This window comes from Salmo salar, chromosome 05, assembly GCF_965601325.2.
Source record: "Salmo salar chromosome 05, fSalSal1, whole genome shotgun sequence".
NCBI classification, from domain to species: domain Eukaryota; kingdom Metazoa; phylum Chordata; class Actinopteri; order Salmoniformes; family Salmonidae; genus Salmo; species Salmo salar.
The window spans coordinates 13,405,001-13,431,052 of record NC_138295.1 but is presented as its reverse complement, the minus strand read 5'-3'; the positions used below and the strand labels follow the sequence as shown (position 1 = coordinate 13,431,052).

Below are 26,052 nucleotides of genomic sequence, written 5' to 3'. Positions count from 1 at the left end.
CATTGGCTGCTACTGTAGGCTGAATGATAGAACAGTTATTTCCATGTTAAAATGTTATGGGATGCATTCTGTTTTGCCAGTCACATTCTGTTAAAGGTCCCAAAGCACACACATCAGGGGCGGACTGAAACTATAATTTAGGCCGGGAATTTGACTCCATCCCAGGCCACCCTCTTCACGCTAACCACCAGACCGCTGTAGGCTAACCCTATTTGTTGATCTAACGGGTACCAAACTAGTTATACATTTGGCCACTATGTTCATCTGGGAAGAAAGTTATCCACATTAGAAAATACAAACATTTGGGACTGACCAACAAGTTACGGGATCTGAACACTGAGTTTTCAAAGTATGCTATGGCTAAGGCTGTGGGTGCACCCTCAAAAACTCACTAGGAATACACCAATCATAGCACATTCATGTACAAGGCTAGACACACAAAACAATTAGCCTACACTTTTTAAAATGAGAATGAGATATACAGTTAGCTCAAATGTTGAAATTATTATCTTTATATTCAAGCATCAAGCATATCAAAAGTATAAAAAAACTTCACACATTCACTGAACTTGAACATAAGCTACAACAATGTAAGTATAATACAAAAGTCAAAAAGCACTCCTCTACAAAAATTTTTTGATTACAATGTTCACTCACTGGTGTCCATAAAGCAAACAGCACAAAAATAAACACATCTAAACACTGAGTCAATAAAATTGAACATTGGGTACATAATAGCAAGTATAATACGAAAGTCCCAAAAACATGCCTCTGTACAAAAGCTTTAACGCACAGCAAATTTTCTTTCAGCCTGTTAAGGAAGAGTCATAGCATAGCTACCTGTGTAACCAGGAAGTAATTACCACTAGTAAACCAGTAGGTGGCGCAGTAACTCACTGCTCTCTGCCATCTTGTCAATGATGTCATCTTTGTCATGTCCCATAAGAATCTCCTCCTCTATTGCCATCAAAAGGAACGCTTCAAGGTTCTCTTGAGTGAGGGAGGTTCTTAGGTGGTTCTTCATGAATTTCAGGGTGGAGAAGGTCCTCTCACAAGCCACCTGAGTGATGGATAGGGTGAGGAGGAACTTGTAGCCCAAACCATTGATGTGATACGCATCCGTGAGCAGATTGTACTGAGACAGGAGAAGATAGCAGCATATCAGGCAGTTTTTTACATGTGGAACAACTTCTGCTCACCAACTCCACACTTTCATCAGGATCCTCAAAGCCTTCCCCTGCATCATCACTGGCGGCGGCAGCCCTGGTGTTGTACTCCTCCAATGCTGACTTTTCAGTCTTTCCCACTGTTGTGCAAGGCTGATCAGTTCAGCCTGCAATGCCTCAACAGTGGCATGTTCATCAAATTCCAGTAAGTATTTGCTGAGCTCCTTCATGGCTGTCTTTGAAAGGCCCTTTTCTCTGATCTCAGAAAAATGCTTCGGATTCATGCACACAGCACTGCATTTGCTGCATAACGGCAGTGAATACTTTCAACAACAGTGTCCAGTACCACATTGTGGATCTTGATTTTGTAATCCATGTCTGCATTAGAAATGGGCTTGTCTTCTGCCAATTCACCTGGTTTTCTCTTCTTTTTTTGTTCTCTTCTCTGGGAGAGCAGTCTGAGCTCTGGCATCATGGTCCTGCTGCTCCTCTAGAATGACATTGGCCCACTCAACAAAGTCGTCTGCTGCCCTCTTCACAGCCTCAAAGTCTCAGGCACACTTTCTCAGGTTATCCTCCGTTCCCGCCACCAAGTGCTGCGCTGTTACGATATCCATGCCACTTGTTTGCAAGTATTTAGAGAAAGGGGACCTCTGCTCAAAAATCCTGAGAAAAACCTTAGCTGTAAGTAAGGTTTCATACTTTAGGAGAGCATCCTTGTACCCTTGGGCCTTGCTTCGGATGGCAGGTTTTATGGTCACATCCTTTTCAATTCTTTCCATAGTGATGACCACATCTGGTCAGGCTTTGCAAAGCTTCCAAATACTTTCCTTTAGGCCTGGTCTTTGGCCCACCAGCATGTTTCACCAATTACATCAAGCTGTCTGTGTCTCCTGTCCTCACTGGTTTCCTCCCATAGCTTCATGCGCTTGTAGGAATCTCGAACGAACACTGCAATGTCATTCAGTAGTGAGAAAAGGTATTGACTTGCCACAACAACCCCAGTGGTGTCAGTTAGCACAAGGTTGAGGACATGTGAGTAACACCATATGTGTACTTGGTTAGGAGACTCTCCTGTGAGCGATGCAGAGAAGCCCCTGTACTGTCCTTGAATATTAGCTGCTCCGTCTGTTGCATTACCAACACACTGTTTGATATCTATGTCCATCTTATCAAGGGTCTGTTTCACCAGGTCCACAAAGTACTGTCCAGTCCATGACTCACAGTCAATGACCGCAATGAGTCTCTGGTGGACAACATCAGTGACATATCGCAGAACTATTGAACTCTGGTCTTTGGATGTTAAATCCTGTGTTGTGTCCATTTGTATTGAGAACATCCCTGCCTTTCTCACTTCAACAGCAATTGTCTGCTGAATCAACATTCTGATGACTTCAATTTCTTTATTTGCTGTTGTTTTGGACGTCATAGTTACCAAGGACCCTCTTCCTTTACTTCCCATCTGCTTCTTGCTCTTCTCAATGCAATCACTAACATGCTCTTGTAGGCAGACATCATATTTCCTTAGCAACAATATAAGCTCAAGAAACTTGCCATGATTGACGGCCATGTTTTCCAAGTTATATGCAGCTTCTTGTCTGTGTCCTCTCTAGCTAAGCCCACATTTACCAATAACTTTAACTACATCAATCACACGTTCCATGACCTGCCTCCTCTTTCTGACCTGGTCTCGTTGAACTGACATTATCACTCAGAAGGGTACGGATGTCTGCTTTGCTGGCTCTGAGGAAAAAGGCTTCTGCACTTTCTCTATGGGTCTTGCTTCTCTCATGTTGCTGTACTCTCTGATGGACATGTTTCCAGGCCTGCATGCCTCCTTTGACAAATGCACTATCACTGGCTGAAGGTTTTGCGAATGCAAGACATACTGAGCAGAGCAAGGAGGGAGTTACTTCATTGTATGTCAGCCATTTTCTGTTTGTGCCATCTTTGGAGTGGAATACATTGGAAATGACACTTTGAGTGGTTTGTTTTGGGTGGTACTGAAAAAATAAGTCAAAATCCTTGGACTGAGGACGGGCAAAATAATCAAATGGATTTTCTGTGCTTTCGCTGTCCCTTTCAATTTTCCCTGTACTGGGCTCTGAACCTCTCTCTCTCTCTCTCTCTCTCTCTCTCTCTCTCTCTCTCTCTCTCTCTCCTCTCTCTCTCTCCTCTCTCTCCCTCTCTCTCTCTCTCTCTCTCAATGTCTTTCTCTCTCTCTCTTTCTCTCTCTCTTTCTCTCTCTCGCTCGTTGTTTCTCTCTCGTTGTCTCTCTCCCTCTCTCTCTCTCGATGTCTCTCTCTCTCTCTCTCTGTATGTGTGTGCACACATCTGGTTGCTCTGCAGAATGAGATTAACATTGTAAATAACCTAAAGTTGTATTACTTGTGTTTTTCTTATAGCCTGTTTTGCTATACAGTGTATGTGCACTTTCCTTAGCTTTAATTTATGTGGCATAAGTCATGACCGAATGCTAACAAGTCCATAGTCTAGGTTTACTATTCTTTACTAGATTAAACATATTGCCTTCAATGTCATATTATGATCACTATGTTGCACTCATTGCTATGATATAATTCCTCCACAAAGAAGTGAGACGTGCAAACTGTTTAGCCTAGCGGCCGTTGTGTCGCTATTATTAGCTATGGCTACTTACAGTTGAAGTTGGAAGTTTACATACACTTAGGTTGGAGTCAGATTATTTCACTTATAATTTACTGTATCACAATTCCAGCGGGTCAGAAGTTTACATACCCTAAGTTGACTGTGTCTTTAAACAGCTTAGAAAATTCCAGAAAAGGATATTATGGCTTTAGAATCTTCTGATAGGCTAATTGACATAATTTGAGTCAATTGGAGGTGTGTCTGTGGATGTATTTCAAGGCCTACCTTCAAACTCAGTGCCTCTTTCCTTGACATCATGAGAAAATCTAAATAAATCAGCCAAGACAGAATTGTAGACCTCGACAAGTCTGGTTCATCCTTTGGAGCTATTTCTAAACGCCTGAATGTACCACGTTCATTTGTACAAACAATAGTACGCAAGTATAAATACCATGGGACCACAGGGCCGTCACACCGCTCTGGAAGGAGACGCGTTCTGTCTCCTAGAGATGAACGTACTTTGGTGCGAAAAGTGCAAATCAATCCTAGAACAACAGCAAAGGACCTTGTGAAGATGCTGGAGGAAACAGGTACAAGAGTATCTATATCCACAGAAAAACGAGTCCTATATCGACATAACCTGAAAAGCCGCTGAGCAAGGAAGAAGCCACTGCTCCAAAACCGCCATAAAAAAAACAGACAATGGTTTGCAACTGCACATGGGGACAAAGATTGTACTTTTTGGAGAAATGTCCTCTGGTCTGATGAAACAAAAATAGAACTGTTTGGCCATAATGACCATCGTTATGTTTGGAGGAAAAAGGGGGAGGCTTGCAAGCCGAAGAACACCATCCCAACCATGAAGCACGGGGGTGGCAGCATCATGTTGTGGGGGTGCTTTGCTGCAGGAGGGACTGGTGCACTTCACAAAATAGATGGCATCATGAGAAAGGAAAATTATGTGGATATATTGAAGCAACATCTCAAGACATCAGTCAGGAAGTTAAAGCTTGGTCGCAAATGGGTCTTCCAAATGGACAATGACCCCAAGCATACTTCCAAAGTTGTGGCAAAATGGCTTAAGGACAAGAAAGTCAAGGTATTGGAGTGGCCATCACAAAGTCCTGACCTCAATCTTATAGAACATTTGTGGGCAGAACTGAAAAAGTGTGTGCGAGCAAGGAGGCCTACAAACCTGACTCAGTTACATCAGCTCTGTCAGGAGGAATGGGCCAAAATTCACCCAACTTATTGTGAGAAGCATGTGAAAGGCTACCCTAAATGTTTGACCCAAGTTAAACAATTTAAAGGCAATGCTATCAAATAGTAATTGAATGTATGTAAACTTCTGACCCACTGGGAATGTGATGAAAGAAATAAAAGCTGAAATAAATCATTCTCTCTACTATTATTCTGACATTTCACATTCTTAAAATAAAGTGGTGATCTAACTGACCTAAAACAGGGATTTTTTACAAGGATTAAATGTCAGGAATTGTGAAAAACGGAGTTTAAATGTCTTCCGCTGTGTGTGTCAGTGTGTGTGTTTTAGCTAGTGTTTTTGACTGACCTGGTCCCTTACTGGCGAACATGTCGCTTATTTTGCAGCATTTAGCTGCGCTCCACCTTTCCTTTTCTGACCTTCCATTTCGTCATGCGACTTGTCTAAAATGTTATCGGTAGAGAAGCAGGTAGACGGTTGCTATGTGCGTCGCAGAGAGACCTGATGTCATTTTTGGCGCGAGGACACTGCAGCGAGAGAGTGATAGTCGCGCCTGATGCATGGATTCTCCGTTAGTGATGGGATTCCAGCTCTTTTCAGTGAGCCGGCTCGTTCGGCTCGTTCGGCTCGTTGCGGCTCGCTCGGCTCGTTCGGCTCGCCCGGCTCGTTCGGCTCGCTCGGCTCGTTCGGCTCGCTCGGCTCGTTCGGCTCGCTCGGCTCAGCTCACCAAAAAGAGCCGGCTCCCAACGGCTCTTTAAAAAAAATGTTGGGGGTATTTTTTCAAGTCAAACAGTTTGCGATAGTTTGACTATGATTGGTGTTAAAACAATTCTAATTAAATTATTAAATGAAATCATACTCTAACTTAACCACAATGCATTTAAAAATGCATTGGTGTGTTATGAAAAAGAATGCTTTTAAACATTTGCATTTAAAGTAAGCTTTTTAATGTATATAAACAAAGTGCATATACATCTAACCATTCAAAACGAATACAATCTGAACAGCATAATAGAATATTGCACCATATCAAAGAAAAATAAATAGCAATGTGCAAAACTGCAGCATCCCACTTAAAACATTAAACTGGTCCCTCTTTTCTCTCTCTTCTTTATTGCCATGTTATAACCAGCAGCACACACCAATGCTGACCATATTTTGCTTTTATGAGAGATTTGCATTCAGAAATGCAAGCTGCCTCACATTCAAGGGGCTGGTGCGGTTTCTTCTCTCAGTAATTATTTGTCCCGTTTTCGAGAAGACCCTCTCAGAGGGAAAGGATGTGGCCACTATGCAGAGTCTCCCTGCCATGACTTTAGTAAGCCGTGGGTAGACAGAGGCCTTGTTCTTCCACCAGCCCAGAGGGTCTGCAGATCTTTGTAGGAGGGGCTCCTCCAAATAGGATCGGACCTCCATTATAGGATCGGACCTCCATTAGGGATTCCTTCGTGCTGCATCCCCAGTTGCTCTCTCGTCAAACAGCATCCAAACAGCAGACGTTTGTGGCACTACTGCTGGTGCATCTGCTCCATCTGATCCCACTTCTTCCTGTTGCCCTGGTGCCTGAGCCTGCTGACTGCTGGGGCTGTCCCTCCCTGCTGCTGAGGTTATTCTTTGAAGAGCCTCATCAATCGCTCTGGCATCACTGAAGGCTAATTTCTTAAACCTGGGGTCAAGTGCAGCGGTTTCTGATAGCACGTGATTATATTCGATTCTGTGGAACTTTCTGTCCATTGATGAACATAGGGTGTCCATCAACTCTGTCACATGTCCTGTGGTTACATTTGTTTCTCTCTGGTGGCTGGCTGTGATTCGCTGCAGACCCTTACACAGGAGTGTCATTTGTGAGGCTGTCACATAGCTGAAAGAGAGAGCAGTAACTTATTAGTTCTGGTTCATGTTTTTCCTACTGATACTATATTCTCATCTACTGCTCATATACATATAAAATACTGGATTAAATAATGATGTAGTAATAACTGCTTACTGTACCTCTGATCTCCACAGTGACCTGCTCAAAGGGTTCCAGGACTGTTGGGTCAGAGCATCAACAGGTGCATTGACAATAGCAAGGGTAAAGATGATGGTATCCTTTGACTCAAGAAACTGCTTCAACATATAAAATGTTGAATTCCACCTTGTAGTGCAGTCTTGTTTAGGCCTCAGCTCAGGCATCCCCATCTGGCATTGTGTAGACTTTAGTTTTTCAGCACCTACTGTGCTCCTGTGGAAGTATTCCACAGCTGCTTTCACTTTGTCCACAGTGGGCTTCATCACCTTCAGAGCATCTCTTACAATCTGGATGATTGTTGGGGGCAAGACATGGATGATGGGTCCGTTTAAAAATGTTCATGGCTTTGGTTATGTTAGCTGCATTGTCGCTAACACAACAGACCACTTTTCAATCTACTTGCCATTCTCTGGCCACTCTCAACAGTTCCTCTGCCAAGTTCTCTGAGGTGTGTCTGTCGCTGAACTCAAAGCAGTGAAATGAAGTAACATGTAACCAACATGTAAGAAGTAGTTACCCTTGATGTGCAGTAGTTAGTGGTAAGGCAAACTGCAGTAGTTTTTTGGACTCTTTCCCGCACTGAAGCCTGTGTGCTCTTGTACAGTTGTGGAATAAGTTATTTCAAAAGGGTTTTCCTGCTTGGAATTGTGTACATTGGATTTAGACTATTGCTATCATTTCTAAAACCTCTGTCCTCCACGATCAAAAATGACTGGAAATTGGTGGCAATCATTTTAGCCAATGCAATATCAATTTGGCCTTGTTTTGCTAGACATAGACTTTGTCATAAACTGGTCCATAGAAGACTGCGTTGCTGTGGGTAACGGAGTAGGCCTACTGGACTGAGTGGATACATCTCTGGCTCCACCACTATCACTAGCAGGCCGCTAGTTTCTGGAAGCTCCGCTACAGCTAGCTTCACAGTTGGGTGCACAGTTCTCATATGCCGGTGTAGGTTGTGCGTAGAACCGGCTTTATATGAGATTTTGTTTTGGCAGATTCTACACGGTGCTCTAACATTGTCTACATTATTAAAATGCTACTGTGCTTCCGACTCATTTTCCAGCTGTTTTTTCACAGCTGTCCTTCCTCTCTCTCCTCGGCTGCTATGTGTGTGACTGTGAGTGAGTTGGCTCGGCCCTTCCTTACGCATCTTTGGTTGGTTGGTTGACACTGCGTGTCTGATTGACAGCAACAACAGGTGAGGTTGTTAGTCTAAGCAGACAGAACGAATGCTTCAGCATTTAGGCCTATTATTTTATTTCTTTTTTCCGTTCTTTCATTTTATTCATTTAACTCTTTTGATTATTCATATCTTAATTTTAAAAATATTTTTAGAAATAGATTTGGCTCTTCTGATATGCGAACCGGCTCCCAACGTTCATCTACAAGAGCTGGCTCTTAGAGCCGACTCGTTCGCAAACGACTCATCACTATTCTCCGTCATCTCATTCCTGCTTGCTATATTATCGCTGGTCTAGTTGACTATTCACGGCAGACCAAAACGACCCTCAGAGCACCGGGAAATGTCCCGGTGCTCCCGAAGACCAGTCCGCCACTTGTCGCTCCTCTTTTCAGTTCACTGCAGCTAGTGACTGGAACGAGCTGCAAAAAACGCTCAAACTGGACAGTTTTATCTCCATCTCTTCATTCAAAGACTCAATCATGGACACTCTTACTGACAGTCGTGGCTGCTTCGTGTGATGTGTTGTTGTCTCCCCATTTGTGCTGTTGTCTGTGCCCAATAATGTTAGTACCATGTGTTGTTCTGCTACCATGTTGTGCTGTTGTCATGTTGTGCTGCTACCATGTTGTGTTTCTACCATGTTGTGCTGTTGTCATGTTGTGTTGCTACCATGTTGTGCTGTTGTCATGTTGTGTATCTACCATGTTGTGCTGTTGTCATGTGTTGCTACCATGTTGTGCTGTTGTCATGTTGTGCTTCTACCATGTTGTGCTGTTGTCATGTTGTGTTGCTACCATGTTGTGCTGTTGTCATGTTGTGATGCTACCATGTTGTGCTGTTGTCATGTTGTTCTGCTACCAGGTTGTGCTGTTGTCATGTTGTGTTGCTACCATGTTGTGCTGTTGTCATGTTGTGTTGCTACCATGTTGTGCTGTTGTCATGTTGTGTTGCTACCATGTTGTGCTGTTGTCATGTTGTTCTGCTACCATGTTGTGCTGTTGTCATGTTGTGCTTCTACCATGTTGTGCTGTTGTCATGTTGTGTTGCTACCATGTTGTGCTGTTGTCATGTTGTTCTGCTACCATGTTGTGCTGTTGTCATGTTGTGCTTCTACCATGTTGTGCTGTTGTCATGTTGTGCTTCTACCATGTTGTGCTGTTGTCATGTTGTGCTTCTACCATGTTGTGCTGTTGTCATGTTGTTCTGCTACCATGTTGTGCTGTTGTCATGTTGTGCTGCTACCATGTTGTGCTGTTGTCATGTTGTGCTGCTACCATGTTGTGCTGTTGTCATGTTGTGTTGCTACCATGTTGTGCTGTTGTCATGTTGTGTTGCTACCATGCTGTGTTGCTACCATGTTGTCATGTTGTGTTGTTACCATGCTGTGTGGTCATGTGTCGCTGCCATGCTATATTGTTGTCTTAGGTCTCTCTTTATGTAGTGTTGTGTTGTCTCTCTTGTCGTGATGTGTGTTTTGTCCTATATTTATTATTATTTATCCCAGCCCCCGTCCCCACAGGAGGCCTTTTGCCTTTTGGTAGGCCGTCATTGTAAATAAGAATTTGTTCTTAACTGACTTGCCCAGTTAAATAAAGGTTAAATAAATAATACATAAATAAATAAACATTTATCCATTGTTTTTTTATGGTTGTCCACTCTGGTAGGCCTACATTATGATCAAATAGCCACAGTAGCCTACTTGGCCACTGTTAAAACTGTAACTTAAAGCGGGTACAGCCTCAGTGTTTTACAGTAAACGCATACCAGAAGTTGCACAGAATTTTCACAATGCTCAAGTTTGTGCTCAGCAGACCTGAAATTTGCTCAGTGCCAATTTTTTTTGGAGGGGACATTGGTTATCAGTGCGCTTCATTTTATAGCATTAAAAGTATGTACACTACGCATAGTGATAGTGATCAATGCTTTATTATGGGAGTTGTGAAGGTCTTTGCATGCTCTCTTCAACATGCCGGTTTCTATGATTACATAAGATAACATTGTAGTTACAGTAACCTCAATGTGGTCATGAATGTGTTAATCATTTTAAGGTTGAGTAAATACTGTTACATTAGTTTGTAAGATAGCCTTAACTTTAGGCCATTTACTATATGACAAAAGTAATATTGAATTGTGTTTGGTTGGCAACGCAACAAAATATCAACATCTAAAGGAGAGGTACAGTGTGTTCAGTCACACCCCTTGACTTTTTCCAAACATTTTTATGTCACAAAGTGGTGTTAAAATGGATTTATTTGTCATTTTTGTTAACGATCTACACAAAATAATGTAATGTAAAAGTGGAAGAAAAATTCAAACATTTGTCATAGATTTATGAGAAATTAAACACGAATATATCTTGATTAGATAAGTATTCAACCCCCTGTCAATACATGTTAGATTCATCTTTGGCAGCGATTACAGCTGTGAGTCTTTCTGGGTAAGTCTCTAAGAGCTTTGCACACCTGGATTGTACAATATTTGCACATAATTCTTTTAAAAATTCTTCAGGCTCTGTCAAGTTGGTGTTGATCATTGCTAAACAGACATTTTCAAGTATTGCCATAGATTTTCAAACCAATTTAAGTCAAAACTGTAAATAGGCCACTCAGAAACATTCAATGTCGTCTTGGTAAGCAACTCCAGTATATTAACACATGACTCAAGTTCACAGACAAAATGAAAACTATTTCAGACAAAATAAACAACATTTCAGACAAAATAAAAATTTCTTGAAAGCATTGTTTACAAATGGGGAATGCAGTCAGAGGCTATAAAGGTGCTGCAGATCACAGTCCCCCCAGTTCTCTCTTTGCTGAAGCCATGAGTGCACGTTTCAGTGCCCAACAGGTCGTAGATCTGATTTATTCAGATGTCCAGGAGGATCAAGAGAACAATGATTTAGAAGAGGAGGAGGTATCTGAAGAAGAAGATGGGAGAAGAATACAACCCAGAGCTCGATGCATCATCTCCAGATGAAGAACAAATCCCCCAAGCTGAAAGAGAGACATTTTTGTCAAAGAACAGCAAAATAACATGGTCCTTGTCACCATATGACAACCAGGGCAGGATGGCAGCACAAATGTCATAAGGATGAACACAGGGCCCACAACATATGCCCATGCCCAGGACATCGCCTCAACATTCTACATGTTCATCACACCAGCCATTGGGAAAAAATCATCCTGGAGATGACAAATTTGGAGGGTTTCCGTAAATATGGAGACAACTGGAAAAGGATGGATGAGATTGACCTGCGTGCCTACATAGGTCTGCTAATCTTAGCGGGTGTGTATAGGTCCCGAGGCGAGGCTACATGTAGTCTCTGGGATGCAGAAAGCGGAAGGGCGGTTTTCCGTGCCACGATGCCACTGAAAGTCTTTCACACTTTCTCATGAATGCTACGATTTGATAACCGTGAGACAAGACCTGCAAGACGTGGGAGAGACAAACTTGTGGCCATAAAAGATGTCTGGGAGAAGTGGGTGGAGCGTCTGCCATACCTCTACAACCCTGGGCCTGAAGTAACAGTGGATGAGGCCATACCTCTACAACCCTGGGCCTGAAGTAACAGTGGATGAGGCCATACCTCTACAACCCTGGGCCTGAAGTAACAGTGGATGAGGCCATACCTCTACAACCCTGGGCCTGAAGTAACAGTGGATGAGGCCATACCTCTACAACCCTGGGCCTGAAGTGACAGTGGATGAGGCCATACCTCTACAACCCTGGGCCTGAAGTAACAGTGGATGAGGCCATACCTCTACAACCCTGGGCCTGAAGTAACAGTGGATGAGGCCATACCTCTACAACCCTGGGCCTGAAGTAACAGTGGATGAGGCCATACCTCTACAACCCTGGGCCTGAAGTAACAGTGGATGAGGCCATACCTCTACAACCCTGGGCCTGAAGTAACAGTGGATGAGGCCATACCTCTACAACCCTGGGCCTGAAGTAACAGTGGATGAGGCCATACCTCTACAACCCTGGGCCTGAAGTAACAGTGGTTGAGCAACTGGTTCCATTCAGAAGTCAATTTTTATTTTCACATCTGGAATGTAAGTGATTTTCAATTTTAATTTGATTATCTATTGCTGTAATATCATTGATTTATGTGATTATTTTCTGTGACACTGATACGTATTACTGATAGTAATCTCTTTTGTCAAAAGGTCGCTGTTAGTATATGCCCAGCAAGCCAGAAAAGTATGTCATCAAGATATGGGTGGCCTGTGACGCACAATCCAGCTACGCTTGGAAGATGCAAGTCTACACAGGGAAGCTGACTGGTGGAGGCAACGAGAAGAACCGGGGGATGCGGGTTGTGCATGATGTGACTGTTGGACTGAGGGGTCACAATGTCACGTGTGACAATTTCTTCACCTCTAATGAACTCAGCCTGCAGCTCCTGAAGAGGAAGATCACCATGGTTGGCACAGTTAGAAAGAACAAGCCTGAGCTCCCCCCTGCACTCCTCGCAACAAGGGGGAGAGAGGCCTTCTCATCAAAGTTTGCCTTCACCCCCACCACCACTCTAGTTTCTTACCTTCCAAAGAGGAACAAGAATGTGGTCCTCCTGAGCACACTGCACAAAACGGCTGAGATCAGAGATCGTGAGGACAGGAAGCCAGCCATCATCCTGGACTACAACCACAACAAAGGAGGTGTGGACAACCTGGACAAGGTGATTGGAACTTACAGTTGCAGGAGGATAACTGCCCGCTGGCCCCAGGTCATCTTCCATAACATCATTGATATGTCCTCATACAATGCCTTCGTGATATGGAACAAGATCAACCCTACCTGGATGCCTGATAAGCGGAACAAGAGGAGGGTTTTCCTGGAGCAGCTGGGAAAGGCACTTGTAACCCCACACATTCAAAGAAGGGAGCGCCTCCCCCACACAGCAGCCTCTGCAGCGCTTGTGAAAGCAGTTCAGGGGTATGAATCTTGTCCTGATCCACTTGAGGCTGCAGCTGGGTCAGGCAAGAGGAGGAAAACAAATACTATGTGCTGCACATGTGAGAAATACATCTGCAATGTCCATGCACACACACTTGCATACTGTCCTACATGTGCTAATTCGAGTAGATTGATTTATGTTGTATCTATTATCTTATTTTATTCTTCTTGTTGTTTATACACCTTGTGGGTGGGGGCTAGGGTTAAAAAAATGGAGAAGACTAGTATTTTGTAGTTGAATTCCTCATTGTACAGTATATAATGATATATCACTATGTTGCCAAAACAGTTCAAGACTGTTATTGTTTCCCTTCAATAAAATGCATTCAAAATACTTTCTATACATTTCTGCTACTTTCTTAGGCTATACAAGTGCTATCTCTTAGAAACAAATGTATGTTTACACCTATGCTGTACCTTTAGCAATAATAATAATAAACCTCTACTTTAGTAAAGAAAACAATTATGACAGGTGTGTTGTAATAAAAATGTATTTCTGCATTGTGAAGAGGGAAAACCCAGATATTCACAAAGTTTGTGATGAATGACAGGTTGTTTCTTCATGCAAAATAGATTTGGGTTTTAAAAATTCAATTAAACTGCTTTATTTTAGGAGTTTAGTGAAGGCGGGTCATTTTTTACCCTTAGGACAAGGGGAGTATACAGAATGTTAAGACTACACAAGGGTTAAGTGTCAGCATTCATTCTGAATGGTTAAGGTAAGGGTTAAGGTTTGGGATGGGTTTAAACAAAATATTAAAAAATTGTTGTCTAACACTGGGATTGACAACACAACCTTCAGATCCAGAGTCATGGGATTATACCTGTCTGCCAGATTACATCAGTCTGCCACCCTGTGTTCACAACACCATAGAAAAACCCAAGCCTACTTGCTTGTAATAGCCACCCCAGTCCACAACACCCTAGAAAAACCCAAGCCTACTTGATTGTAATAGCCACCCCAGTCCACAACACCCTAGAAAAACCCAAGTCTACTTGATGGTAATAGCCACCACAGTCAACAACACCATAGAAAAACCCAAGTCTACTTGATGGTAATAGCCACCCCAGTCCACAACACCATAGCAAAACCCAAGTCTACTTGATTGTAATAGCCACCCCAGTCCACAACACCCTAGAAAAACCCAAGTCTACTTGATGGTAATAGTGCTCACTGTTGCCCCTAGTGGCTGGTTGTCAAGGCATTTCCCTCAGTATTTCGAAGTAAATCTTCAACGACCTGCCTGTCAATTCCAGTTTGTCTATTAATAATTGATATGTTGGTTTCACGTCTCCATCTCAACCAAAAATCTAAGCGAAAGAATATGACTAAATCAAATCAAACTTTAAATTCACTTTAAATAAAGTTACATTTAGTCTTATTCTTTAACTTACATTTTTGGTTGAAATGGAGATGTGAATTGAACATATTCATGATTCATTTGTAGATAAAATGTGAAATCAACCAAAGCTTGAAACCCTAGGCCTTTTTCTGTTGTTGAATCCTGGGTTGAATTGAAAAAATAGCTGTTGATGATCATTGTTGATGTATGATTCATAAAGTATGGTCACATTTCATTTCATTGACTTCTATACAACTGTGAATCTATTGAATTTTTAAGTGGAGAATTCTCAATAGTCAATCTCACATTGGTAATAGTCAGTGACATAACTAAGCTGGGCTTGGTTAAAACCCTGGATGGGAGACCACAGGGTAGCTGTAGATTCATTCATTATCCAGTAGGAGGTGCTTTCCAGATCTTACGAGGTTTCAAAGGTACAAATTCAACTTATTTTATACAAGGTTTGTTGAAAATTGGTTACCATCCTGGGGTTTACATGTCAGTCTCAAAACAACAGTTGATTACTTTTTACAAATCCAATGTATTTTAAGCATAGATTCTACGTCACAATACATGAACAAATGACGTTGAAACAACGTTGATTCAGCCAGTTTGTGTCGAGTGTGTGTGTGTGTGTGTGTGTGTGTGTGTGTGTGTGTGTGTGTGTGTGTGTGTATGTGTGTGTGTGTTTAACTGTGGGACTACGGCACATCAGGTCTTATTTGACTATGACTGGGCCAGTAGTGGACTGATGAGCCTCATGAGAAACACACACATCATTGAGGACGTGTCAGGCATGGGCAAACAGATTGATTGATGGTGTCTGATGTCATAATATATGGAATGACATGGAATGACCGGTGAGAGAGTGGGACATCCCTCTTCCATATGTCATACTAACTGTCCTGGATATATTCCTTTGTAAATAGATGAAAATCATTTTTTTTATATATATATAACTGTATGGAAAAAATAATACATTAAAATACAAGAACTCTTGAGAGTAAAGATACAGAAGCACTGAAAATACACAGAGAGAATGCCCACAACCCACAGGCATACAGACCCTTCAGCCAATACACAACCACAGCCATACAGACCCACAGCCATACAGACCCACAGCCATACAGACCCTTCAGCCAATACACCACAGCCATACAGACCCACAACCATTACAGACCCACAGCCATACAGACCCTTCAGCCAATACACAACCACAGCCATACAGACCCACAGCCATACAGACCCACAGCCATACAGACCCTTCAGCCAATACACCACAGCCATACAGACCCACAACCATTACAGACCCACAGCCATACAGACCCTTCAGCCAATACACAACCACAGCCATACAGACCCACAACCATTACAGACCCACAGCCATTACAGACCCACAGCCATACAGACCCACAGCCATACAGACCCACAGCCATTACAGACCCACAGCCATACAGACCCACAGCCATACAGACCCTTCAGCCAATACACAACCACAGCCATACAGACACACAGCCATACAGACCCACAGCCATTACAGACCCATAGACCAGCAGCCATACAGCCCCACAGCCACACAGCCATACAGCCCCATAGCCATACAGCCCCACAGCCATACAGCCCCACAGCCATACAGCCACACAGCCATACATCCCCACAACCCCACAGCCATAAAGCCATACATACGCACAGCCATACAGCCCCACAATCCCTGAACCCCACAGCCACACAGCCCCACAGCCATACAGCCCCAAAGCCATACAGTCCCACAGCCATACAGCCTTACAGACATACCTTGTTGTTGTGAAGTGACTCAGTCAGCAGTATGTAAAGGCTTGGCGAGAGGGAGAGAGGTAAAGACAGAGGGAGAGAGGGAGACATGGAGAGAGAGGTAAAGACAGAGGGAGAGAGGGAGACATGGAGAGAGAGAGGTAAAGACAGAGGGAAAGAGGGAGACATGGAGAGAGAGGTAAAGACAGAGGGAGAGAGGGAGACATGGAGAGAGAGGTAAAGACAGAGGGAGAGAGGGAGACATGGAGAGAGAGAGGTAAAGACAGAGGGAGAGAGGGAGACATGGAGAGAGAGAGGTAAAGACAGAGGGAGAGAGGGAGACATGGAGAGAGAGGTAAAGACAGAGGGAGAGAGGGAGACATGGAGAGAGAGAGGTAAAGACAGAGGGAGAGAGGGAGACATGGAGAGAGAGAGGTAAAGACAGAGGGAGAGAGGGAGACATGGAGAGAGAGGTAAAGACAGAGGGAGAGAGAAAGAGAAGGAGAGAGAGGTAAAGACAGAGGGAGAGAGGGAGACATGGAGAGAGAGGTAAAGACAGAGGGAGAGAGGGAGACATGGAGAGAGAGGTAAAGACAGAGGGAGAGAGGTAAAGACAGAGGGAGAGAGGGAGACATGGAGAGAGAGGTAAAGACAGAGGGAGAGAGGTAAAGACAGAGGGAGAGAGGGAGACATGGAGAGAGAGGTAAAGACAGAGGGAGAGAGGTAAAGACAGAGGGAGAGAGGGAGACATGGAGAGAGAGGTAAAGACAGAGGGAGAGAGGTAAAGACAGAGGGAGAGAGGGAGACATGGAGAGAGAGGTAAAGACAGAGGGAGAGAGGTAAAGACAGAGGGAGAGAGGGAGACATAGAGAGAGAGGTAAAGACAGAGGGAGAGAGGGAGACATGGAGAGAGAGGTAAAGACAGAGGGAGAGAGAAAGAGAAGGAGAGAGATGTTGAGGTACAGTATCTGGTGTCTCATGTAGATTTACGACTTAGTTCCTGTTCCCACTTTAGAGACCACCGCTGTCTCAGCTAATAAATTAGTATTGCCCTCTACCACACACACACACACACACACACACACACACACACACACACACACACACACACACACACACACACACACACACATTGGCCCGAAACATGCCAGGGTCCCTTTGTCTCATAACTCATGGCAGGGCGAGGTGGTTCTTCCATTGTTCTGTGTTAGCGCGTGCATGTGTGTGTGTGAGTCCAGACCCTGGGAGTGTACTATTATAGATTGTTATTTAAGGATGATATCACTCTTCTGCTTCATAATCAATATGTGATCAATAGGAGAGGAACTCTTCATCGATTGGCCCCTGGCCTGCATGCTGGAACATAACAAAGATCTCACACCCTGCAGAAGAATTCATACCCTCTTATTAGAACTTAGGAGGGGAGCGGTAGCCTGGTGGAACCAGCCTGATCGCTGTGTTTACCTAGGGGAGTGGTAGTCTGGTGGAACCAGCCTGATCACTGTGTTTATCTATGGGAGCGGTAGCCTGGTGGAACCAGCCTGATCGCTGTGTTTACCTAGGGGAGCGGTAGCCTGGTGGAACCAGCCTGATCGCTGTGTTTACCTAGGGGAGCGGTAGCCTGGTGGAACCAGCCTGATCGCTGGGTTTACCTAGGGGAGGGGTAGCCTGGTGGAACCAGCCTGATCGCTGGGTTTACCTAGGGGAGCGGTAGCCTTGTGGAACCAGCCTGATCGCTGGGTTTACCTAGGGGAGCGGTAGCCTGGTGGAACCAGCCTGATCGCTGTGTTTACCTAGGGAAGGGGTAGCCTGGTGGAACCAGCCTGATCACTGTGTTTACCTAGGGGAGGGGTAGCCTGGTGGAACCAGCCTGATCGCTGTGTTTACCTAGGGGAGGGGTAGCCTGGTGGAACCAGCCTGATCGCTGGGTTTACCTATGGGAGCGGTAGCCTGGTGGAACCAGCCTGATCGCTGGGTTTACCTAGGGGAGGGGTAGCCTGGTGGAACCAGCCTGATCACTGTGTTTACCTAGGGGAGGGGTAGCCTGGTGGAACCAGCCTGATCGCTGTGTTTACCTAGGGGAGGGGTAGCCTGGTGGAACCAGCCTGATCGCTGTGTTTACCTAGGGGAGGGGTAGCCTGGTGGAACCAGCCTGATCGCTGTGTTTACCTAGGGGAGGGGTAGCCTGGTGGAACAAGCCTGATCACTGGGTTTACCTAGGGGAGGGGTAGCCTGGTGGAACCAGCCTGATCGCTGTGTGTACCTAGGGGAGCGGTAGCCTGGTGGAACCAGCCTGATCGCTGGGTTTATCTAGGGGAGCGGTAGCCTGGTGGAACCAGCCTGATCGCTGGGTTTACCTAGGGGAGCGGTAGCCTGGTGGAACCAGCCTGATCGCTGGGTTTACCTAGGGGAGGGGTAGCCTGGTGGAACCAGCCTGATCACTGGGTTTACCTAGGGGAGGGGTAGCCTGGTGGAACAAGCCTGATCGCTGGGTTTACCTAGGGGAGGGGTAGCCTGGTGGAACCAGCCTGATCGCTGGGTTTACCTAGGGGAGGGGTATTCTGGTGGAACCAGCCTGATCGCTGGGTTTACCTAGGGGAGGGGTAGCCTGGTGGAACCAGCCTGATCGCTGTGTTTACCTAGGGGAGGGGTAGCCTGGTGGAAGCAGCCTGATCGCTGGGTTTACCTAGGGGAGGGGTAGCCTGGTGGAACCAGCCTGATCGCTGGGTTTACCTAGGGGAGTGGTAGCCTGGTGGAACCAGCCTGATCGCTGTGTTTACCTACGGGAGGGGTAGCCTGGTGGAACCAGCCTGATCGCTGTGTTTACCTAGGGGAGGGGTAGCCTGGTGGAACCAGCCTGATCGCTGTGTTTACCTAGGGGAGGGGTAGCCTGGTGGAACCAGCCTGATCGCTGTGTTTACCTAGGGGAGGGGTAGCCTGGTGGAACCAGCCTGATCGCTGGGTTTACCTAGGGGAGGGGTAGCCTGGTGGAACCAGCCTGATCGCTGTGTTTACCTAGGGGAGGGGTAGCCTGGTGGAACCAGCCTGATCGCTGTGTTTACCTAGGGGAGGGGTAGCCTGGTGGAACCAGCCTGATCTCTGGGTTTACCTAGGGGAGGGGTAGCCTGGTGGAACCAGCCTGATCACTGTGTTTACCTAGGGGAGGGGTAGCCTGGTGGAACCAGCCTGATCGCTGTGTTTACCTAGGGGAGGGGTAGCCTGGTGGAACCAGCCTGATCTCTGGGTTTACCTAGGGGAGGGGTAGCCTGGTGGAACCAGCCTGATCGCTGTGTTTACCTAGGGGAGGGGTAGCCTGGTGGAACCAGCCTGATCTCTGGGTTTACCTAGGGGAGGGGTAGCCTGGTGGAACCAGCCTGATCACTGTGTTTACCTAGGGGAGGGGTAGCCTGGTGGAACCAGCCTGATCGCTGTGTTTACCTAGGGGAGGGGTAGCCTGGTGGAACCAGCCTGATCGCTGGGTTTACCTAGGGGAGGGGTAGCCTGGTGGAACAAGCCTGATCGCTGGGTTTACCTAGGGGAGGGGTAGCCTGTTGGAACCAGCCTGATCGCTGTGTTTACCTAGGGGAGCGGTAGCCTGGTGGAACCAGCCTGATCGCTGTGTTTACCTAGGGGAAGGGTAGCCTGGTGGAACCAGCCTGATCGCTGTGTTTACCTAGGGGAGGGGTAGCCTGGTGGAACAAGCCTGATCACTGGGTTTACCTAGGGGAGGGGTAGCCTGTTGGAACCAGCCTGATCGCTGTGTTTACCTAGGGGAGCGGTAGCCTGGTGGAACCAGCCTGATCGCTGTGTTTACCTAGGGGAAGGGTAGCCTGGTGGAACCAGCCTGATCGCTGTGTTTACCTAGGGGAGGGGTAGCCTGGTGGAACAAGCCTGATCACTGGGTTTACCTAGGGGAGGGGTAGCCTGGTGGAACCAGCCTGATCGCTGTGTGTACCTAGGGGAGCGGTAGCCTGGTGGAACCAGCCTGATCGCTGGGTTTACCTAGGGGAGCGGTAGCCTGGTGGAACCAGCCTGATCGCTGGGTTTACCTAGGGGAGCGGTATTCTGGTGGAACCAGCCTGATCGCTGGGTTTACCTAGGGGAGGGGTAGCCTGGTGGAACCAGCCTGATCGCTGTGTTTACCTAGGGGAGGGGTAGCCTGGTGGAAGCAGCCTGATCGCTGGGTTTACCTAGGGGAGGGGTAGCCTGGTGGAACAAGCCTGATCGCTGGGTTTACCTAGGGGAGGGGTAGCCTGGTGGAACCAGCCTGATCACTGTGTTTACCTAGGGGAGGGGTAGCCTGGTGGAAGCAGCCTGATCGCTGTGTTTACCTAGGGGAGCGGTAGCCTGGTGGAACCAGCCTGATCGCTGTGTTTACCTAGGTGAGGGGTAGCCTGGTGCAACAAGCCTGATCGCTGGGTTTACCCAGGGGAGCGGTAGCCCGGTGGAACAAGCCTGATCGCTGGGTTTACCAAGGGGATGGGTAGCCTGGTGGAACCAGCCTGATCGCTGTGTTTACCTAGGGGAGCGGTAGCCTGGTGGAACCAGCCTGATCGCTGTGTTTACCTAGAGGAGGGGTAGCCTGGTGGAACCAGCCTGATCGCTGTGTTTACCTAGGGGAGGGGTAGCCTGGTGGAACCAGCCTGATCGCTGGGTTTACCTAGGGGAGCGGTAGCCTGGTGGAACCAGCCTGATCGCTGGGTTTACCTAGGGGAGCGGTAGCCTGGTGGAACCAGCCTGATCGCTGTGTTTACCTAGGGGAGGGGTAGCCTGGTGGAACCAGCCTGATCGCTGTGTTTACCTAGAGGAGGGGTAGCCTGGTGGAACAAGCCTGATCGCTGTGTTTACCTAGGGGAGGGGTAGCCTGGTGGAACAAGCCTGATCGCTGGGTTTACCTAGGGGAGGGGTAGCCTGGTGGAACCAGCCTGATCGCTGGGTTTACCTAGGGGAGGGGTAGCCTGGTGGAACAAGCCTGATCGCTGGGTTTACCTAGGGGAGCGGTAGCCTGGTGGAACAAGCCTGATCGCTGGGTTTACCTAGGGGAGCGGTAGCCTGGTGGAACCAGCCTGATCGCTGGGTTTACCTAGGGGAGCGGTAGCCTGGTGGAACCAGCCTGATCGCTGGGTTTACCTAGGGGAGGGGTAGCCTGGTGGAACAAGCCTGATCGCTGGGTTTACCTAGGGGAGCGGTAGCCTGGTGGAACCAGCCTGATCGCTGGGTTTACCTAGGGGAGCGGTAGCCTGGTGGAACCAGCCTGATCGCTGTGTTTACCTAGGGGAGCGGTAGCCTGGTGGAACCAGCCTGATCGCTGGGTTTACCTAGGGGAGGGGTAGCCTGGTGGAACCAGCCTGATCGCTGGGTTTACCTAGGGGAGCGGTAGCCTTGTGGAACCAGCCTGATCGCTGGGTTTACCTAGGGGAGCGGTAGCCTGGTGGAACCAGCCTGATCGCTGTGTTTACCTAGGGAAGGGGTAGCCTGGTGGAACCAGCCTGATCACTGTGTTTACCTAGGGGAGGGGTAGCCTGGTGGAACCAGCCTGATCGCTGTGTTTACCTAGGGGAGGGGTAGCCTGGTGGAACCAGCCTGATCGCTGTGTTTACCTAGAGGAGGGGTAGCCTGGTGGAACAAGCCTGATCACTGTGTTTACCTAGGGGAGGGGTAGCCTGGTGGAACAAGCCTGATCGCTGGGTTTACCTAGGGGAGGGGTAGCCTGGTGGAACCAGCCTGATCGCTGGGTTTACCTAGGGGAGGGGTAGCCTGGTGGAACAAGCCTGATCGCTGGGTTTACCTAGGGGAGCGGTAGCCTGGTGGAACAAGCCTGATCGCTGGGTTTACCTAGGGGAGCGGTAGCCTGGTGGAACCAGCCTGATCGCTGGGTTTACCTAGGGGAGCGGTAGCCTGGTGGAACCAGCCTGATCGCTGGGTTTACCTAGGGGAGGGGTAGCCTGGTGGAACAAGCCTGATCGCTGGGTTTACCTAGGGGAGCGGTAGCCTGGTGGAACCAGCCTGATCGCTGGGTTTACCTAGGGGAGCGGTAGCCTGGTGGAACCAGCCTGATCGCTGTGTTTACCTAGGGGAGCGGTAGCCTGGTGGAACCAGCCTGATCGCTGGGTTTACCTAGGGGAGGGGTAGCCTGGTGGAACCAGCCTGATCGCTGGGTTTACCTAGGGGAGCGGTAGCCTTGTGGAACCAGCCTGATCGCTGGGTTTACCTAGGGGAGCGGTAGCCTGGTGGAACCAGCCTGATCGCTGTGTTTACCTAGGGAAGGGGTAGCCTGGTGGAACCAGCCTGATCACTGTGTTTACCTAGGGGAGGGGTAGCCTGGTGGAACCAGCCTGATCGCTGTGTTTACCTAGGGGAGGGGTAGCCTGGTGGAACCAGCCTGATCGCTGGGTTTACCTATGGGAGCGGTAGCCTGGTGGAACCAGCCTGATCGCTGGGTTTACCTAGGGGAGGGGTAGCCTGGTGGAACCAGCCTGATCACTGTGTTTACCTAGGGGAGGGGTAGCCTGGTGGAACCAGCCTGATCGCTGTGTTTACCTAGGGGAGGGGTAGCCTGGTGGAACCAGCCTGATCGCTGTGTTTACCTAGGGGAGGGGTAGCCTGGTGGAACCAGCCTGATCGCTGGGTTTACCTAGGGGAGCGGTAGCCTGGTGGAACCAGCCTGATCGCTGGGTTTACCTTGGGGAGCGGTAGCCTGGTGGAACCAGCCTGATCGCTGGGTTTACCTAGGGGAGCGGTAGCCTGGTGGAACCAGCATGATCACTGTGTTTACCTAGGGGAGCGGTAGCCTGGTGGAACCAGCCTGATCGCTGGGTTTACCTAGGGGAAGGGTAGCCTGGTGGAACCAGCCTGATCGCTGTGTTTACCTAGGGGAGGGGTAGCCTGGTGGAACAAGCCTGATCACTGGGTTTACCTAGGGGAGGGGTAGCCTGGTGGAACCAGCCTGATCGCTGTGTGTACCTAGGGGAGCGGTAGCCTGGTGGAACCAGCCTGATCGCTGGGTTTATCTAGGGGAGCGGTAGCCTGGTGGAACAAGCCTGATCGCTGGGTTTACCTAGGGGAGGGGTAGCCTGGTGGAACCAGCCTGATCGCTGGGTTTACCTAGGGGAGGGGTAGCCTGGTGGAACCAGCCTGATCACTGGGTTTACCTAGGGGAGGGGTAGCCTGGTGGAACAAGCCTGATCGCTGGGTTTACCTAGGGGAGGGGTAGCCTGGTGGAACCAGCCTGATCGCTGGGTTTACCTAGGGGAGGGGTATTCTGGTGGAACCAGCCTGATCGCTGGGTTTACCTAGGGGAGGGGTAGCCTGGTGGAACCAGCCTGATCGCTGTGTTTACCTAGGGGAGGGGTAGCCTGGTGGAAGCAGCCTGATCGCTGGGTTTACCTAGGGGAGGGGTAGCCTGGTGGAACCAGCCTGATCGCTGGGTTTACCTAGGGGAGTGGTAGCCTGGTGGAACCAGCCTGATCGCTGTGTTTACCTAGGGGAGGGGTAGCCTGGTGGAACCAGCCTGATCGCTGTGTTTACCTAGGGGAGGGGTAGCCTGGTGGAACCAGCCTGATCGCTGTGTTTACCTAGGGGAGGGGTAGCCTGGTGGAACCAGCCTGATCGCTGTGTTTACCTAGGGGAGGGGTAGCCTGGTGGAACCAGCCTGATCGCTGGGTTTACCTAGGGGAGGGGTAGCCTGGTGGAACAAGCCTGATCGCTGGGTTTACCTAGGGGAGGGGTAGCCTGTTGGAACCAGCCTGATCGCTGTGTTTACCTAGGGGAGCGGTAGCCTGGTGGAACCAGCCTGATCGCTGTGTTTACCTAGGGGAAGGGTAGCCTGGTGGAACCAGCCTGATCGCTGTGTTTACCTAGGGGAGGGGTAGCCTGGTGGAACAAGCCTGATCACTGGGTTTACCTAGGGGAGGGGTAGCCTGGTGGAACCAGCCTGATCGCTGTGTGTACCTAGGGGAGCGGTAGCCTGGTGGAACCAGCCTGATCGCTGGGTTTACCTAGGGGAGCGGTAGCCTGGTGGAACCAGCCTGATCGCTGGGTTTACCTAGGGGAGCGGTATTCTGGTGGAACCAGCCTGATCGCTGGGTTTACCTAGGGGAGGGGTAGCCTGGTGGAACCAGCCTGATCGCTGTGTTTACCTAGGGGAGGGGTAGCCTGGTGGAAGCAGCCTGATCGCTGGGTTTACCTAGGGGAGGGGTAGCCTGGTGGAACAAGCCTGATCGCTGGGTTTACCTAGGGGAGGGGTAGCCTGGTGGAACCAGCCTGATCACTGTGTTTACCTAGGGGAGGGGTAGCCTGGTGGAAGCAGCCTGATCGCTGTGTTTACCTAGGGGAGCGGTAGCCTGGTGGAACCAGCCTGATCGCTGTGTTTACCTAGGTGAGGGGTAGCCTGGTGCAACAAGCCTGATCGCTGGGTTTACCCAGGGGAGCGGTAGCCCGGTGGAACAAGCCTGATCGCTGGGTTTACCAAGGGGATGGGTAGCCTGGTGGAACCAGCCTGATCGCTGTGTTTACCTAGGGGAGCGGTAGCCTGGTGGAACCAGCCTGATCGCTGTGTTTACCTAGAGGAGGGGTAGCCTGGTGGAACAAGCCTGATCGCTGTGTTTACCTAGGGGAGGGGTAGCCTGGTGGAACAAGCCTGATCGCTGGGTTTACCTAGGGGAGGGGTAGCCTGGTGGAACAAGCCTGATCGCTGGGTTTACCTAGGGGAGGGGTAGCCTGGTGGAACAAGCCTGATCGCTGGGTTTACCAAGGGGATGGGTAGCCTGGTGGAACCAGCCTGATCGCTGTGTTTACCTAGGGGAGGGGTAGCCTGGTGGAACCAGCCTGATCGCTGGGTTTACCTAGGGGAGCGGTAGCCTGGTGGAACCAGCCTGATCGCTGGGTTTACCTAGGGGAGTGGTTGCCTGGTGGAACCAGCCTGATCGCTGTGTTTACCTAGGGGAGGGGTAGCCTGGTGGAACCAGCCTGATCGCTGTGTTTACCTAGGGGAGCGGTAGCCTGGTGGAACAAGCCTGATCGCTGGGTTTACCTAGGGGAGCGGTAGCCTGGTGGAACCAGCCTGATCGCTGGGTTTACCTAGGGGAGGGGTAGCCTGGTGGAACAAGCCTGATCGCTGGGTTTACCTAGGGGAGCGGTAGCCTGGTGGAACAAGCCTGATCGCTGGGTTTACCTAGGGGAGCGGTAGCCTGGTGGAACCAGCCTGATCGCTGGGTTTACCTAGGGGAGCGGTAGCCTGGTGGAACCAGCCTGATCGCTGGGTTTACCTAGGGGAGGGGTAGCCTGGTGGAACAAGCCTGATCGCTGGGTTTACCTAGGGGAGCGGTAGCCTGGTGGAACCAGCCTGATCGCTGGGTTTACCTAGGGGAGGCGGAGATGAACCAAATTGTTTTCTGTCTTGCTGAAGTTGACTTAAGAGATATGAATGTTGACAGAGCAATGTGTCAACGTTTATAGCTGGTCTATAATATTTAGCATTTATTAAGAATCAAACATATTATCTCTCTTTTTGCTTCCACACACCCAGTTCTCTATCTGTTTAGTATGCCTGCAGTCTTTCTACAGTATAGACTCATCAGATATAGTATCTGAACGTCGATTTAGCTTCCGCAGCTAACATCCACTTCCTGACCGGCTGACAACACCAGCTGTTTACTGATCTTATTGTGGCTTTCTATTGGAGACTGTTGGTTTCAGAAAGCTTTTCCCTATGGAATGGAGCACTATGAGAGAGACTGTTGGTTTCAGAAGGCTTTTCCCTATGGAATGGAGCACTATGAGAGAGACTG

The 26,052-nt window shown here is 48.3% G+C and overlaps 1 protein-coding gene across 1 annotated transcript in view; it reads left to right on the top strand.

The window, feature by feature from the left end:
• Nucleotides 1-26,052, top strand: part of LOC106591758 (ephrin-B1) — a 167,515-nt gene that overhangs the window by 7,065 nt on the left and 134,398 nt on the right. The window lies entirely within an intron of this gene.